This window comes from Schistocerca cancellata, chromosome 4, assembly GCF_023864275.1.
Source record: "Schistocerca cancellata isolate TAMUIC-IGC-003103 chromosome 4, iqSchCanc2.1, whole genome shotgun sequence".
NCBI classification, from domain to species: domain Eukaryota; kingdom Metazoa; phylum Arthropoda; class Insecta; order Orthoptera; family Acrididae; genus Schistocerca; species Schistocerca cancellata.
The window spans coordinates 339,582,799-339,598,033 of NC_064629.1; the positions used below are offsets into that span (position 1 = coordinate 339,582,799).

The window sequence follows — 15,235 nt, forward strand, 5'->3', positions numbered from 1 at the left end:
AAATGAACGTATTAGTAAGTTTTATCAGTATTCAGAGACGGGATTAGTAATGAAGAAAAAATACGGTAAAGTTTACCAACCAGGTCCATAAGCGGGAGCCACTTGACTTCAGAGCATAGCACGAACGACAAGAGTTGAAATCCTGGTCAGAAAATGATCGAATGAACCGCTTGTTAGAAAAAGTTCTTACAGATAACTTATCTGGAGGAATAAGGCAAGTATTGTTCGAATCGTGTAACTTTATAGCTTTAGAACGTGATTCCATAATTGACTCTGACCAGCAGATGTACTATATGATGTCTGGCAGTCAGAATGAATATCATAAGGCTTTTTGTTTTTTGTTTCAGGTACGTAAGTGGAACGTATTGACTGCTGCGCTAGTTCTGACTGCAATCAAGGATTTGCCATGTGCGGTAAGGGCACTTTTCATTTAATTCATTTCCACAACAAGCGCATAATTTATGTCTGTCGTTCACAAGTATTCTGGGTGGTGTAGCCCGCCATTGTATAAAATACTTTAATCATAAACTTAAAACCGTTTCGACCGTATTACACAATGGCCTCCCTCAGGTCAGTATTAATCCATGGTTTCCTTGGCCACTGTAGTTCTCTTTCTTCTTCTTCTTTCGAATAAACCATTTGGAGGGTACGATGAATCAACTTTGGCTACTCTTCATTGTATTAGATTTCCTTAGTTTCCAAATTTCCTTCATCCTTTTAGAGGGTTGTTCCCTTTCTTCTTGAGGTCACTTTCGTCTAGTTGTTTTCTTTCTCTCCTGAAATTCTGCCTTTTGAACTGCCTTTCTGAAATGTGTTCTGTTTTCTATTGTGTCTACTGTAATTCCAGAGTTTTTCATGGCTTGGATTTGTAGCTATTGAGTAATGTGAATATCCGCTTGGTTAGTCTGTTGTTATCCATTCTGAATATATGTCCAAAAATCTGTAGTCTCCTCTTCCTCATTACATCGGTTAGTTTTTCAGTTTTCAAGTATAGCTCTCCGTTTGGTCTTAACCTGTATTCAGCGTTATCGTTTCTTTTAGCTCCCACTATTTTCTTTCAAATTCTTTTTTCAACCTTCTCTAGTTTCTCAAGATCTCCATTTCTTGTTAGTTTAAGTGTTTCTGCAGCATACAGAGCTTCAGGTCTGGCCATTGTTTGGTAGTGTCTTTAATTTCGTGTTCCAGAACAAGGATTATTTGTTATAAACGTTTTTGGTCATATGGAACACACTTCGCATTATGTGCACTCTAGGTTCTATAGCTATCTTTTCTTTTGCATTGTGTGTAATCCACTCTCCTAGGTATTTAAGGGAATCTGTTTTTTTGTATTGTATTGTTGTCAACTGAAATATTTTAGGAGCATCACAGATCTTTGTCATGAACTTTGTTTTTTCGAAGGATATTTGTAGTCCTACTTTGGCTGCTTGTTTTTGCAGTTATCTTATTTGTTCTTGGGCATTATCTAGTGAATCTGTAATCAATGCCATGTCATTTGCGAAGGCTAAACAATCGACAGTGATCTTGATTGGATTTCTTCCTAGTTGAACCCCATTAGTATTGATGGCCTTCCTCTATTCTCGAACTACCTTTTGTAACACAAATTGAAAAGCAGAGGTGACAATCAATCTCCCTGTCGAACACCTGACTTTATTTCAAACGATTTTGAGAGCTCTCCCGTAAATTTTACTTTCGATTTTGCATTTGTCAAGCTTTAATTTATTTCAGTTGTTTTAGTATCAAGTCCCACTTCTTTTAAGATATCAAGCAGTGTATTTCTGTCAATTGAATCATAGGCTTTTTTAAAATCCGCAAAAGTAATTACATATTTAAAGTTCCTGATTTTCCTCATTTCTGTTCTGTTCTTTAAGTTTAATGTTTGTTCTGCACATGACCTTCCCTTCCTAAATCCAGCGTGATACTCTCCTAGCTGTTTGTCAAGTATTTCTTCTGCTCTTTTTAAAAGCGCGTTAGACAAGATCTTACAGGTCACTGGTAAGAGGGAGATACCCCTATAATTGCTAGGATCTGTTTTTTCCCCTTTTTATGTAGTGGATGTATTAGTGCAGATGTCCAGTCTGGTGGTAAGCTCTGGGTTGTCCACATTTCTTTGAGTATTTCTGATAGACATTGTATCATGTTGTCACTAGAGTACTTCCATAGTTCAGCAACTATGTATCCTCTCCAGGTGCTTTATTATTTTTAAGGTATTTTATGATTTCTTTCATTTCTTCTGTGGTTGGCGACTTTGAGTCCGGTGGTGTTGGGTTTACAATATCGAAATTAATTTTTTCTTTCGGTGGATAACAGTTATGTAGTTCTTCCAAGTATTCGGCAAGTATTCTACAGTTCTCTATGCTATTGTATGCAGTTTTCTGCGTTTTTGGGTCCGTGAAAATTAGACTAGGTGGAGTGTATTCCTATAAGTTACTTTTGAAAGTTTTGTAAAAGTCCCTAGCATTGTTCTGTTTGAAGTTGGAGTCTATTGATGCTGGTTGGTCTTTCATGTATTGTACTTTGATCTTTTTAAGGCCTTTCGATGCTTACTTCCAGGCTTCTTTTAGGGAGTTCGTATTTTCATCATTTTTATTTGCATTCCATATGTTCCAAGCTCGTTGTTAGGATTAGTTCGTTACACTCATCATTTCACCAGACATGTTTATATTTTTTGGTAAGGAGAATGGTTCCTTCTGCTGTCTGTACTATGTCTTTTTGAAGTTGTTCCCATGTTTTAGGTGTTCTGTTTTCCAAAAGTGTCCTGGATTTATCTTCCTTAGTTAATTTCTGAGTGTCAAACTTTTTAGGTTGATATTGGCGCTTTCTTTTATATATTGGCCTAATTTTGAATTTAACAATCGATAGATAGTGATCTGACTCTAAACCTGCACTCCTAGCAACTTTTACATTGAGTATCTCTGATGTAGACTGTCTGCTTACAGCAACATGGCCAAGTTGTTTCTCCTCACAGACTGGGTTCGGGGATACCCGTGTAGTTTGTTTCCTAGGGAGTTTCCTGAAAAATGTAGACTTTAGAACTATGTCATGTTCTCTGCATAAACTAATAAGTTTTTCTCCATTTGCATTGGTTCTTTTATGTGCAGGGAATTTGCCTACTATGGATCGGTGATGAAGTTCTCTGCCGATTTGAGCATTAAAATCTCCCAGCAATATTATTGCTTTTGGATGAAATCTGGTCTAAGGTGTTTGACAGTTCCTGCCAAAAAATTTGTTTCTTCTTTTTGTGTTCTGTTTTTCGCATTTGTTGTTGCATATGTGTTTACAATGGTATACAGTTTGTTTACTGATTTGAAGGTTAATGTAGAAAGTCTTCCATTGATAGATTCAAATTCTACTATCGAGTTTAATATATTTTGGTTTACAATGAATACTGTTCCAAATTGGGGTACATTCTTCATAACTCTTTTTCCCAGCATCCCTTTAAAGATTCTGAATCAAATGAATGTTCATCAGTATACCTTGTTTCTTGGAGTGCTATTATCATTATATGTTTTCGTTTTATAAAATTTATTAACGTTTGAACTTTTCCTGTTTTTAGAAGTGAGTTTACTTTGAAAGTTGCCAAGTAGTTTATATTTTTGTATTTAATTTTATTTGTTGCTTGCTTACGGCAAGTTTCAGGATGCTCCGACTCATCCTTCGCAAACTGCTGTAGCCCCCCCCCCCCCCCCCCGCCCCCCTCCCTGAATCCAAATGCCTACTTTTAATTTCCTTAGAAATTGAAGATTGGTTACTCCCTGGGGTAAAATCTCTTACAAGGTGCGTATCTATTGTTGTTTGTTGGGTTAGGGGAACAAGTCCCCTAAGAATTCTACTCAACGTTGTTAGCTCTGAGGAACGGTTTTCAGCCGCATCACTGGTGGACAGACGCTGACCACTTAGCCGCTTGTTTCAAGACAGACGCCAAGTGGATTTTTTTTTTTCCCTTCGGTTGCCTCTTCCGCTAGTTCCGCCGTACCGAAAACTATTCCCACCACCTTCACTACCGTTGAGGTCTTCACTGTAGTCCTAGCAAGGAGCCCTTACAACGTACTACCACCCCGGCCAGGTGAACCTTAGTTTCTTAACGAGGTTGTTGCTCGTCCTCCTCCTTCCTCACCTCTTGTATGGTGAGGCCTCGGGCTTGGGACAGGCGCAGCGGAATTACTGTAGTTCTCTCTTGTATAAGGCTGCAAGTACAGAGCCGTTACAGATTATTGGGTCATTTTTTAAGCCTATCTTTTTAGTAACACTATCTGATCATGATCTGATCACCATATTCCAGGGGGAAATTTGAAAGTTATACATCGACGACAGATGCATGCACCATCTGTAAAACGATATACGTCCAGGAGCTGATCTAGTACTTGCAAAACACGCTCAAGCAGGTCAGGTGCACTGTTTTAGACAACTTTTCATTTATGGCAGTGTCACTGATGGTGGAGGCAGGTACATTTCGTTGGTGAAGAAACTCCAGTGGAAGAAATCACACAGCGAATCGAGTGAGGAATGTGACCGTATGCAGATGATATCTGCTTCTGATAAGCGACGAATCCATCCATCTGGCAAGTGAATATTTAGATACGCCCTGACATTCGTAGCCCGATATTGTGATTAACTGTTCATGGCTACGTGTCACTTTAATAAGAGAGGGTAAAGAAAAAAAAACGGACATGGCAAAAATTACAGACTATTGTCTTTAACGTCGGTTTGCTATAGAGTTCAAATATAATACATTGGTACTTGCCTGCCTGGATGTCAGACATTAATGACGAAGGACAGCCGTCCGAAATTAATTTGAAATAAATGAGATGAATGTGAATATCTTCGCATCAGATGTGTTACGTATATACAGGGTGATTCAAAAAGAATACCACAATTTTAAAAATGTGTATTTAATGAAAGAAACATAATATAACCTTCTGTTATACATCATTACAAAGAGTATTTAAAAAAGTTTTTTTTCACTCAACAACAAGTTCAGAGATGTTCAATGTGGCCCCCTCCAGACACTCGAGCAATATCAACCCGATACTCCAACTCGTTCCACACTCTCTGTAGCATATCAGGCGTAACAGTTTGGATAGCTGCTGTTATTTCTCGTTTCAAATCATCAATGGTGGCTGGGAGAGGTGGCCGAAACACCATATCCGTAACATACCCCCATAAGAAAAAATCGCAGGGGGTAAGATCAGGGCTTCTTGGAGGCCAGTGATGAAGTGCTCTGTCACGGGCTGCCTGGCGGCCGATCCATCGCCTCGGGTAGTTGACGTTCAGGTAGTTATGGACAGATAAGTGCCAATGTGGTGGCGCTCCAACCTGCTGAAATATGAATTGTGCTTCTTGTTCGAGCTGAGGGAACAGCCAATTCTCTAACATCTCCAGATACTGTAGTCCAGTTACAGTAGCACCTTCGAAGAAAAAGGGACCAAAAACTTTATTGGCTGAAATGGCACAGAAAACGTTCACCTTAGGCGTGTCACGTTCATACTGAGTTGTTTCCCGCGGATTCTCGTCGATTCACTTCTGCCGTACTCAATAACACAAAAAGCTTTCTGTTGAGCGGTCGCCATCTTAGCATCAACTGACGCTGACGCCTAGTCAACAGCGCCTCAAGCGAACAAATGTACAACTAAATGAAACTTTATAGCTCCCTTAATTCGCCTACAGATAGTGTTTAGTTCTGCCTTTTGTCGTTGCAGAGTTTTAAATTCCTAAAGTTGTGGTATTCTTTTTGAATCACCCTGTATACACATCAAGAAAGTCTTGCATCACCCCCGGTTCCCAGAACTCCTGAAGATCGACGTTGACAGTTCAGAGATGTCACAAAATCCGCCCAAAGATGTGAACAACAATGTATGGAAACGGAAATGCTGTGTGGCTAGGGCCTCCCGTCGGGTAGACCGTTCGCCTGGTGCAAGTCTTAAGAGTTGACGCCACTTCGGCGACTTGCGTGTCGATGAGGATGAAACACAACACCCAGTCCCGGAGCGGAGAAACTCTCCGACCCATCTGGGAATCGAACCCGGGCCGTTAGGTATGAGATTATGTCGCGCTGACCACTCAGCTACCAGGGGCGGACAACAACCATGTATGAGCAGCGCCTATTAGACGGAGGGGGTCCGAAAGCCGATACGTTCCAGTCATTCCATCAGGAAGGAGGTACACGGTTGGTGTTGTCTCTAGTTCAACCATGCATAGACGGTCAGTACGGTGGTTCGATCGTGTCCGCATTGTTACTTTGTGCCAGGAAGGGCTCTCAACAGTGGAAGTGTCCAAGCGTCTCGGAGTGAACCATAGCGATGTTGTTCGGACCTGGAGGAGAGAGAGAGAGAGAGAGAGATGAACTGTCGATGACATGCCTCACTTAGGCCGCCCAAGAGCTACTACTGCAGAGGATGACCGCTACCTACGGATTATGGCTCGGAAAAACCCTGACAGCAACGCCACCATGTTGAATAATGCTTTTCGTGCAGCCACAGGACGTCGTGTTACGACACAAACTGTGCACAATAGGCTGCATGATGCGCAACTTCACTCCCGTCGTCCATGGCGAAGTTCATATTTGCAACTACGACATTATGCAGCTCGGTTCAGGTGGGCCCAACAACATGCTGAATGGTCCGATCTGGATTGGCATCACGTTCTCTTCACCGATGAGTGTCGCATATGCCTTCAGCCACACAATCGTTGGAGACTTGTTTGGAGGCAACCCAGTCAGGCTGAACGCCTTAGACACACTGTCCAGCGAGTGCAGCAAGGTGGAGATTCCCTGCTGTTTTGGGGTGGCATTATGTGGGGCCGACGTACGCCGCTGGTGGTTATGGAAGGCGCCGTATGATACGTGAATGGAATCATCTGACAGATAGTGCAGCGATATCTGCAGCATATTGGCGAGGCATTCGTCTTCATGGACGACAATTCGCGCCCCCATCGTGCACATCTTGTGAATGACGCCCTTCAGGATAAAGAAATCGCTCGACTAGAGTGGCCAGCATGTTCTCCAGACATGAACTCTATCGAACATGCCTGGGGTGGATTGAAAACTGCTGTTCATGGACGACGTGACCCACCAACCACTCTGAGGGGTCTATACCTATCGCCGTTGAGGAGTGGGACACTCTGGACCAACAGTGCCTTGATAAACTTCAGGATAGTATGCCACAGCGAATACAGGCATGCATCAATGCAAGAGGACATGCTACTGGGTATTAGAGGTACCGGTGTCTTACAGCAATCTGGACCACCACCTCTGAAGGTCTCGCTGTATGATGGTACAACATGCAATGTGTGGTTTTCATGAACAATAAAACGAGCGGAAATGATGTCTATGTTAATCTCCCTTCCAATTTTCTGTACAGGTACCGGAACTCTCGAAACCGAGGTGATTCAAAAATTTTCTTGATGTGTGTATATTACTACCTATTAGTGACATGAAAATTTGTGACAGACCAGGTCTCGGACCCGGGTTTCCCGCTTACCGCAAGCTTTCGTCTTAACCATTTCGGTTATCCGTGCACGCCTACCGAAGCTATCCAAACTTCCATATCTCACACTGTTTAAGTCCCTTTATCATAATCCCCTGCATTCATCACTTAATGTTCGCTGCTTTACTTTGTATTCCCGCTCCAGAGAGAACATAAATATGAGGAAACGAGACGCATGGTATTATCGTCTTGTGCTCGCCTAGCGATGTAGTATATTATATGGGAAGATATACTGTAAAGATAAAAACCATCAGCTTTCCATTGGGGTAGTGGTGGGGATGATAGTGGGGTGATGGGTAGAGAAGGGGGGCAGGTGGTGGATTGAGAGAGGTGGAAGAGGGCTGGAGGAGGAGGAGATGGACGGGCGGGGGAGGGGGCTATAGAGAGAGTGCCAGAGGGGGAGGAGGCAGGAAGGATATGGAGAGGGATAGTGACTGGTGGAAAAGATTGTGGGGAAGCAGGTGCGATACTTCAAGAGTATAAAGTGCATTCTGTCTCTTCATGCTATTCATTGTGTAGAGAGATTGAGCACTACAACAAGCCAAAGTTTTTGTCAGTGTTTTAGGACTGAAAGTTCATTCAACACAGCTGAATACCAGAGATAAATTTAACATCCTCTCTAGAGTCGTATAGTATAATACAGCAGAGTGTCATATATATATATATATATGTGTGTGTGTGTGTGTGTGTGTGTGTGTGTGTGTGCAATGTAAATGACATACGCGTACTTGGGCAAAGCCTTAGTTGACGAAAGATCGGAACTGCCTCTGTAGATTTTCCGAACAATCACTGTTTTTGTAACACATTTTTATGCCAAAAGCACACTGTTTACCGTTCCACTGAACCATGATTAATTAAACGGCGAAATAGTTTACAGCTCAGGGTACCAGTCCCGCGGTGATGTCAACGGTATATGGCTGCCGCCACACGTTTGCCCGCTTGTCTGTGGCGCCCTGTATTTCGTGGAAATTGGATGAACTGCAGTTGCGCGACGCCTCTGATGTGCGGTTCGCATTGGTAGGCGGGTTGCGCTGAGTCCCGACATTGTTACATAACGTTGTTCTCTGAATTTTAATCATAACTCTATATACTGGTCCGTGAACAAAATTACCATTATGCTATCCAGATCTGTGGCCATAGATACATACTGTTACCCGTGCTAAGCCGGGAAATTCGCTGCAATAAAACTATGTGTCTGTATGTACAGGGATAGGTAAAATAATGTGTATTTGACGGTCAACAACACAGGTAAGCCCCGTGTGGTGCTGGACTGTGCGTGTTCAGTACGGATTAGGCATCAGTGCAGGTTGTTTACGAGTAGTGCACACTTCGTGTTTGCATTCAAAGGCCGTTGTCGACGTGCAATGAAACACCTAACAGAGTTACTAAGAGGGCAGATTGTGGGGGCCCGATTAGCTGGGGCATCAGTAACCAAGACAGCCAACTTACTGAATGTTTCAAGAGCAACTGTTTCAACAGTCATGACAGGCGTACACAAAACATGGAAAGACATCATCGTGTAAACGTAATAGTGGGCACAAATCAAAACTAGATGACAGAGATGGTTGTACGCTAACACGAATAGTGTCAAAAAAAAAAAAAAAACTACGGCGGCTAAAGTGACTGCACAGCTCAGTAGCTCCATCTTCGAGACCCCGTATCTATCGACACTGTCCACCGATAACTCCATAAGGCAAATGTTTATTGACGCAGTTTACGCGGTGTGGACGGCGTTCTGTTTCTCTTAGCCACCTACATGGACGAATTAGAAAGTTTTGGCCTGGGCATATCTGCCGGTATCTCCGCGGCGCAGAAGTTGAAGGTGGCGGTTGTGCTTCACATATCCACATCGTAGAGCAACGAAGTATGATTCGTCTTTTACGGACGAAATTCGCAGGGAAATGTAGCCCCTGTACGGGGAAAAGTGTCTGGCTCTGAGAACTGTGAGGTTGTGGTGTTATGAGTCTGCTAGAGGCCATAAAAACGTGGGTAGCAATCAACGTTCGGCGAGGCTGTGGTCGTTGCTGACTGACGACACTTCCCGCGTGGATGGAATGGTGAAAGCGGATCGGCGTGTACAACTCAAGATATTTCCTGCGAGCTTTGAATTTCGTATGGGAGTCTTTACAATATCGTTTATGGGTCGTTAGGGTTCCGGAAGGCTTCTTGTCGGTGGGTGCCTAAGCTGTTGGGGCCAGCCCAGTGCCAGGGGGGACGCCCACTGGGATTAGCTCGATGGGCAGGCAGGTCACCTGCTGGCATACTTGTAACGCTGCAGAGATTACAGCTTCTCTGTATACTTGTACAGTAGAACAGTTGCTAACACTAACCTTGTCCATAGTATTAGCCTTTAAAGAAAGTATGTAGCTGCAGTTGTTAATGTAGTAACTTAAGACCCACTAATTAGCTTAGGTAGTGAGTTATGATGTCTGACTATTGTACTTAGAATAAAGATTTTTTTTTTTTAAAAAAGGCGTTGGATGAAATGATGAAAGGCAAGTGAATTATTGCCTATCTGAATAATGTGCAGCTATATGCTGGGGAGGGTGACAGTTTCCTGCACCATATTGTTACCGGCGATGAAACTTGGATAAGCATTTCAGACCGGAATCGAAGGAGCAGAGCATGGTGTGAAACATCCGGGTTCGTCTGTGACAAAAAAAAAGGGTCCATGCAGTGCCATCTGTTCGGAAAGTGATGTTAACAGCCTTCTGGTTTCGTAGTGGATCGCTCCTGCTGGGTTCCATGCCACTAGGAGCTACCATCAATGCTGACAGTCACTGTTCCACACTGTAACGGCTGCGGACTGCCATCAGGAAGAAGCGTCGAGGTATTCCCGTTGTGGACAACGTCGTTATGTTTCACGACAACACTAGGCTACCAGTGGCAATCAGAACCGCCGACAAGTTACGATCATTTCTCTGGGAGAGTCTGGACCACCCGTCATATAGTCCAGACTTCGCTCCTAGCAATATCCACGTCTTTGGTGCGACGATGAAGCCAAGACAGCAGCCGACGGTGGTTGCAGTCAGCCGAAAAAATTCTACCAGAGGGACGTCTCAAATATAGTGCTTGCACGGGACAAATGTTTGAACCAGTGTGGAAAAATAATGTAAGGTACATAGAATAGAACGTATACTTGTAATTAACTGTATGCACCTCATTTCGACTAATAAAAAATCGGGGCAATGACTTCCTGATTCGCCCTTGTTTATGTCTGCCTGCCTAGAGTTCAGACTAATAATTTGTGCAACTGCTTCGATAAGATTCCTAGAGAATATCAACGTTCATGAATCAACAGTAGATGCTAGTAAAGAAGACAGCATCTACAGTGTCTTTATGACACTTGAGAAATGATTTTAGAAACATTTATACTGTTGAAAAAGTCGGAGCTACTCTGTACAGTGAGTGGAAATTTAGCATTTCAACTGCGTTATATTATCAGTTAAAAAATGAAGAAAAAGTTGGCGCTGCCAAGTGCGGCCTTCACTAAGGTGTTAAATTGTTTACCTCAGACAGCATTACCTTTTCATACTTCACGTCCACGCTAACAAGCAGTGTTCACTTCAAACCTACGAATTACCTGTCCGAAAATTATGGCTGTAAACATTCCAGAACCAGATGTAAGTTCACTGGCTATTCCGTCATAGTTATTGCTCGCAGTATTTTCCACTCTCCTTGTTACAAAAAGTCTTCGTGATTCGTGAGCAAGTGTGTATAATCACCTTCTTCCCATACTTAGTCAACCATAGACCTCGTTATAATTAATTTTCGAATTCCGAAATTTAATAGAAGAAAAAAATTAAATTAATAATCGAATGTCCTTATCCGCATTATATGAAGGAAAAGGCAAAATCTTTTCTTCTGTGTGGAAACTAGTTGTTCGGCATTTGCACCGGTTCCATCACTTACATCATCATTCCGTAATAAGCATTTCCACGCTTTCACACATTAAGTTATCAGTAAGTGCTTCATGTAACACTCTCATACACTATTCATTTGTTCTCTTATTCACTCTGACATCCGAAATAATACATCTACATGGTTAGTCTGCAATTCACACTTAAGTGCTTGGCAGAGGGTTCATCGAACCATTTTCATACTACTTCTCTACCATTCCACTCTCGAATGGCGCGTTGGAAAAAGGAACACACATTCAAGTAGCCCGCCAAAGGCGGTCTTCATTTGGTTAGCGGAAACGGAAAAAAGGGAAAGCATTGGACGGTAACGAGAACCGAACCCATAGCCATTCACGCGGATGGGCCCACGTGATAACCTAGTACATAAAGATAATAGTACTGCAGAAAGTTTTTGCGTAGCGTAGTGGTTAAAGGACATTTGTAACTTGTAGAAGGTTGTGGGCTCGAATCTATCAGAGGATTTGAAGTATTTGTTTATAATCCGTTATCAGAATTACTTTGGTCATTATGTGTATGCAATTACTTTCCGTCAATGTAATGTTTTTTTTTTATTTTATTCTTTGTAACGTCATGTTAATCGTCGTAGTAACGTTTCATGTATCATCAATTTTTCTTTCTTTCATTGTTTTACCTATTGGAATCTCTGTACGAATTACGTGCATTATTTTTATTCCTGTATCATAATACTGAAACATTTGTATTGGGCGATCTATCGGTTGAAAGCCAAAATGAGAAATAATCTATTGATGCTGACTGAGCAGTGGCGTCAAAATTTTTTTGTTAAAATACGTGGATGTTGTAGACAGAAGTCGTCATACAGGTATCTAAAACAAATTCTAGTTGTACTTTGGAAAAAAAACGTAGATGAAGATGTAAACGAAAGAGATCCAACCACAATTAGGAATAGAAATAATGAATGCAGTAACATGTACGAAAACATGACATGTCAAAACGGACAAAATGAAATCGACGGTAATACATAAAAACAATCAAAATCACATGAACAATCGCAAGTGGAAAACGACTGATAGAAAGTAACAATGAGCGCAAATAAGGAAGTTCATATGATATTATAATGAAGTGCCAAAGTATATAAATAAAAAATGACATTTATGCCACGTATTTGAATAAACGTTATAATCAAAGTAAATTCGGTAAAGATTTAAAAATAAAAAATCTCAAAGCACCCTATTAGGTTCGAACCCACAATCTTCAGCACGTCGAACAATTACTCTTTACCAGTACGCTACGCCACCCTCCATGTGTTTCCACAGGAAGGAAAAAAACCAGGGATTTAGGTCAGGTGAATGCGGTGGCCATACAACTGGACCTCCTTGTTCGACCCATTTTCCTGGAAATGATCTGTCCAAATACTGACGCACATTAACTCCAGAGTGTGGAGGTGCACCATCATGTTGGAACCATATTCTCTGCCGAACATGTAGTGGAATATCTTCCAGCGCATCACGCAGATAGTTTGAGAGGAATGCATGATACCTTCTTACAGTCAACCGGTCAGGCAACATGTAGGGGCCTAAACACATGTCGTCCAATATTCCGGCCCAGACGTTGCGAACTAGATATCCACGGTCGCGGGTGACGTGCGACTTAACCTCACACCAATGGTGGGCATTGTGCGTATTGAAGACACACTCACGAGTGAATGCTGCTTCATCCGACTGTACTGCGGTGTTCACAGTGTCGTCATTTGCTTCCTGTTGTTGTTGGAACCATTCACAGAATTGCATCCACTGATGGCGATCTGCAGGATGCAGGTGTTGCGTGAAAGCATAATGATAAGGGTGGGGCCCATGCTCGTGCAGTACGTTAACGACCATGCGTTGTGAGACACACAGCTGCCTTGCTATGCTATGTGTTCTTCGCTGAGTTTCTTGGTGTATGACCTCCAGAATAGCTTCCTCAGTAGCTGGAATACAGCGAGTCTGTGGACGACCTCTGTCACGCAGTGGTGGAAGGAGAGAACCTGACTTCTGAAGGCGCAGCTCCAAATGACGAAACACATTTTTGTCTGGATGGCGTCGAAAAGGATATCTAGCTGCATGTTTGCGAGTGGCAACTCCAGCCCGGTTGTTAGATGCACCAAGGATCAGAAGCATATCCACATATTCATCGTTTGTGTATGCCATACGTCTGCCACACTGGTTTACACATTTACAGTGAGAAAATTCGATATGTGTACACATGTAAATTGGAGTCTGTAACGGGCGCGTTACTCCACTCGCAACTAGTCCCTGTCTGGTAGACAGCGCATACAGTATAAACACGCCGTCAGTCCTGTGCGCTGTTCCACCTAACGTGCATTATCCCTCTGACAGATATTATTGTGCATGATTCATCCAGACACCGCTAATTGTGGAATGTTCAGTTTAGAATTACACTGTTTGCCTAATGATAATAGATGTCGTGTTTCCACAATCCCATAGATAGCGTAATAATAATAATAATGCATTGAAATACATATTGAACATCATGCGCTTACCAGACTCAACGTTGAAAGGCATAATTAGTGGGACCATAGTGATAACACATACAAGTAGTAACTGAGTTTGGACGTTATTCGCAAAGCACCTTGCTAGTCCTACTGGTAATGTAATGCCTTAACGAAATGTAGTGGACCTGAACGAGGCAAGAATAATAGTTGGTGATAATCTATGGGATCATTGGAAGAGGGTACAAAGAAAACAGGTTTCGCACCTAGTAGATGAAGTGGTGCGAATAAATTCACCCTCACGACGTGGAAAGGGCTTCTTTCAAAGACAGCCAGTCCTCCATTTCTACGATTGTATTATGTAAGTGCAAATGTTTTCTAGAGGACCCGTTGCAATCGCTGTTGACGATTAAGATGCCAGATACTGTACCACCTGGACTACATTTACCAAATAAAAAAAAAAATGCCTCAACCCAGAATCGAACAATCGACCTCCTGCATACTAACCCAAAACTCTATTTACTGTACCAACTGTACGGCACAACTAATATATATATAAGTTGTGCCGTACAGTTGGTACAGTAAATAGAGTTTAGGGTGTTACAAAAAGGTACGGGCAAACTTTCAGGAAACATTCCTCACACACAAATAACGAAAAGATGTTATGATGTTATGTGGACATGTGTCCGGAAACGCTTACTTTCCATGCTAGAGCTCATTTTAGTTTCTTCCACCTACGCTCAATGGAGCACGTTATCATGATTTCATACGGTATACTCTACCTGTGCTGCTAGAACATGTGCCTTTACAAGTACGACACAACATGTGGTTCATGCACGATGGAGCTCCTGCACATTTCAGTCGAAGTGTTCGTACGCTTCTCAACAACAGATTCGGTGACCGATGGATTGGTAGAGGCGGACCAATTCCATGGCCTCCACGCTCTCCTGACCTCAACCCTCTTGACTTTCATTTATGGGGGCATTTGAAAGCTCTTGTCTACGCAACCGCGGTACCAAATGTAGAGACTCTTCGTGCTCGCTCATCAGACGAGCACCTCCCACCACTAATACCTGCTTCCCATTGTAGGCACCTAGCTCTGATGGATACTTCAACATGGTGCGTTGAGGTATTTCCGTGTCGCTGGAAAAAAAAGGAAAAAGAACTTTATTTTATATTATTTAAACTCACTAAACTTGCATATCGTCATATACTCGGCTGCATCGTACGTTGTTCACCTGTTCAGTTTTTCCTGAAGGTGGGTGGAACATGTAGCAAGGCGAATAGATGCTACACAGAACACGGAATTTCTTCATTGGATGCTTAAAAGGTTAAGTCCCATAGTGCTCAGAGCCATTTTGATACTTAAAAATAGAAAAGGCCTA

At 42.4% G+C, this 15,235-nt stretch overlaps 1 protein-coding gene across 1 annotated transcript in view; it reads left to right on the plus strand.

The window, feature by feature from the left end:
• Positions 1-15,235, plus strand: part of LOC126183371 (liprin-alpha-1) — a 1,187,054-nt gene that overhangs the window by 230,716 nt on the left and 941,103 nt on the right. The window contains exon 2 of the mRNA XM_049925301.1: positions 348-413. The gene's annotated coding sequence lies outside the window, so the exon portion shown is untranslated. The remainder of the gene's footprint in view (positions 1-347; positions 414-15,235) is intronic.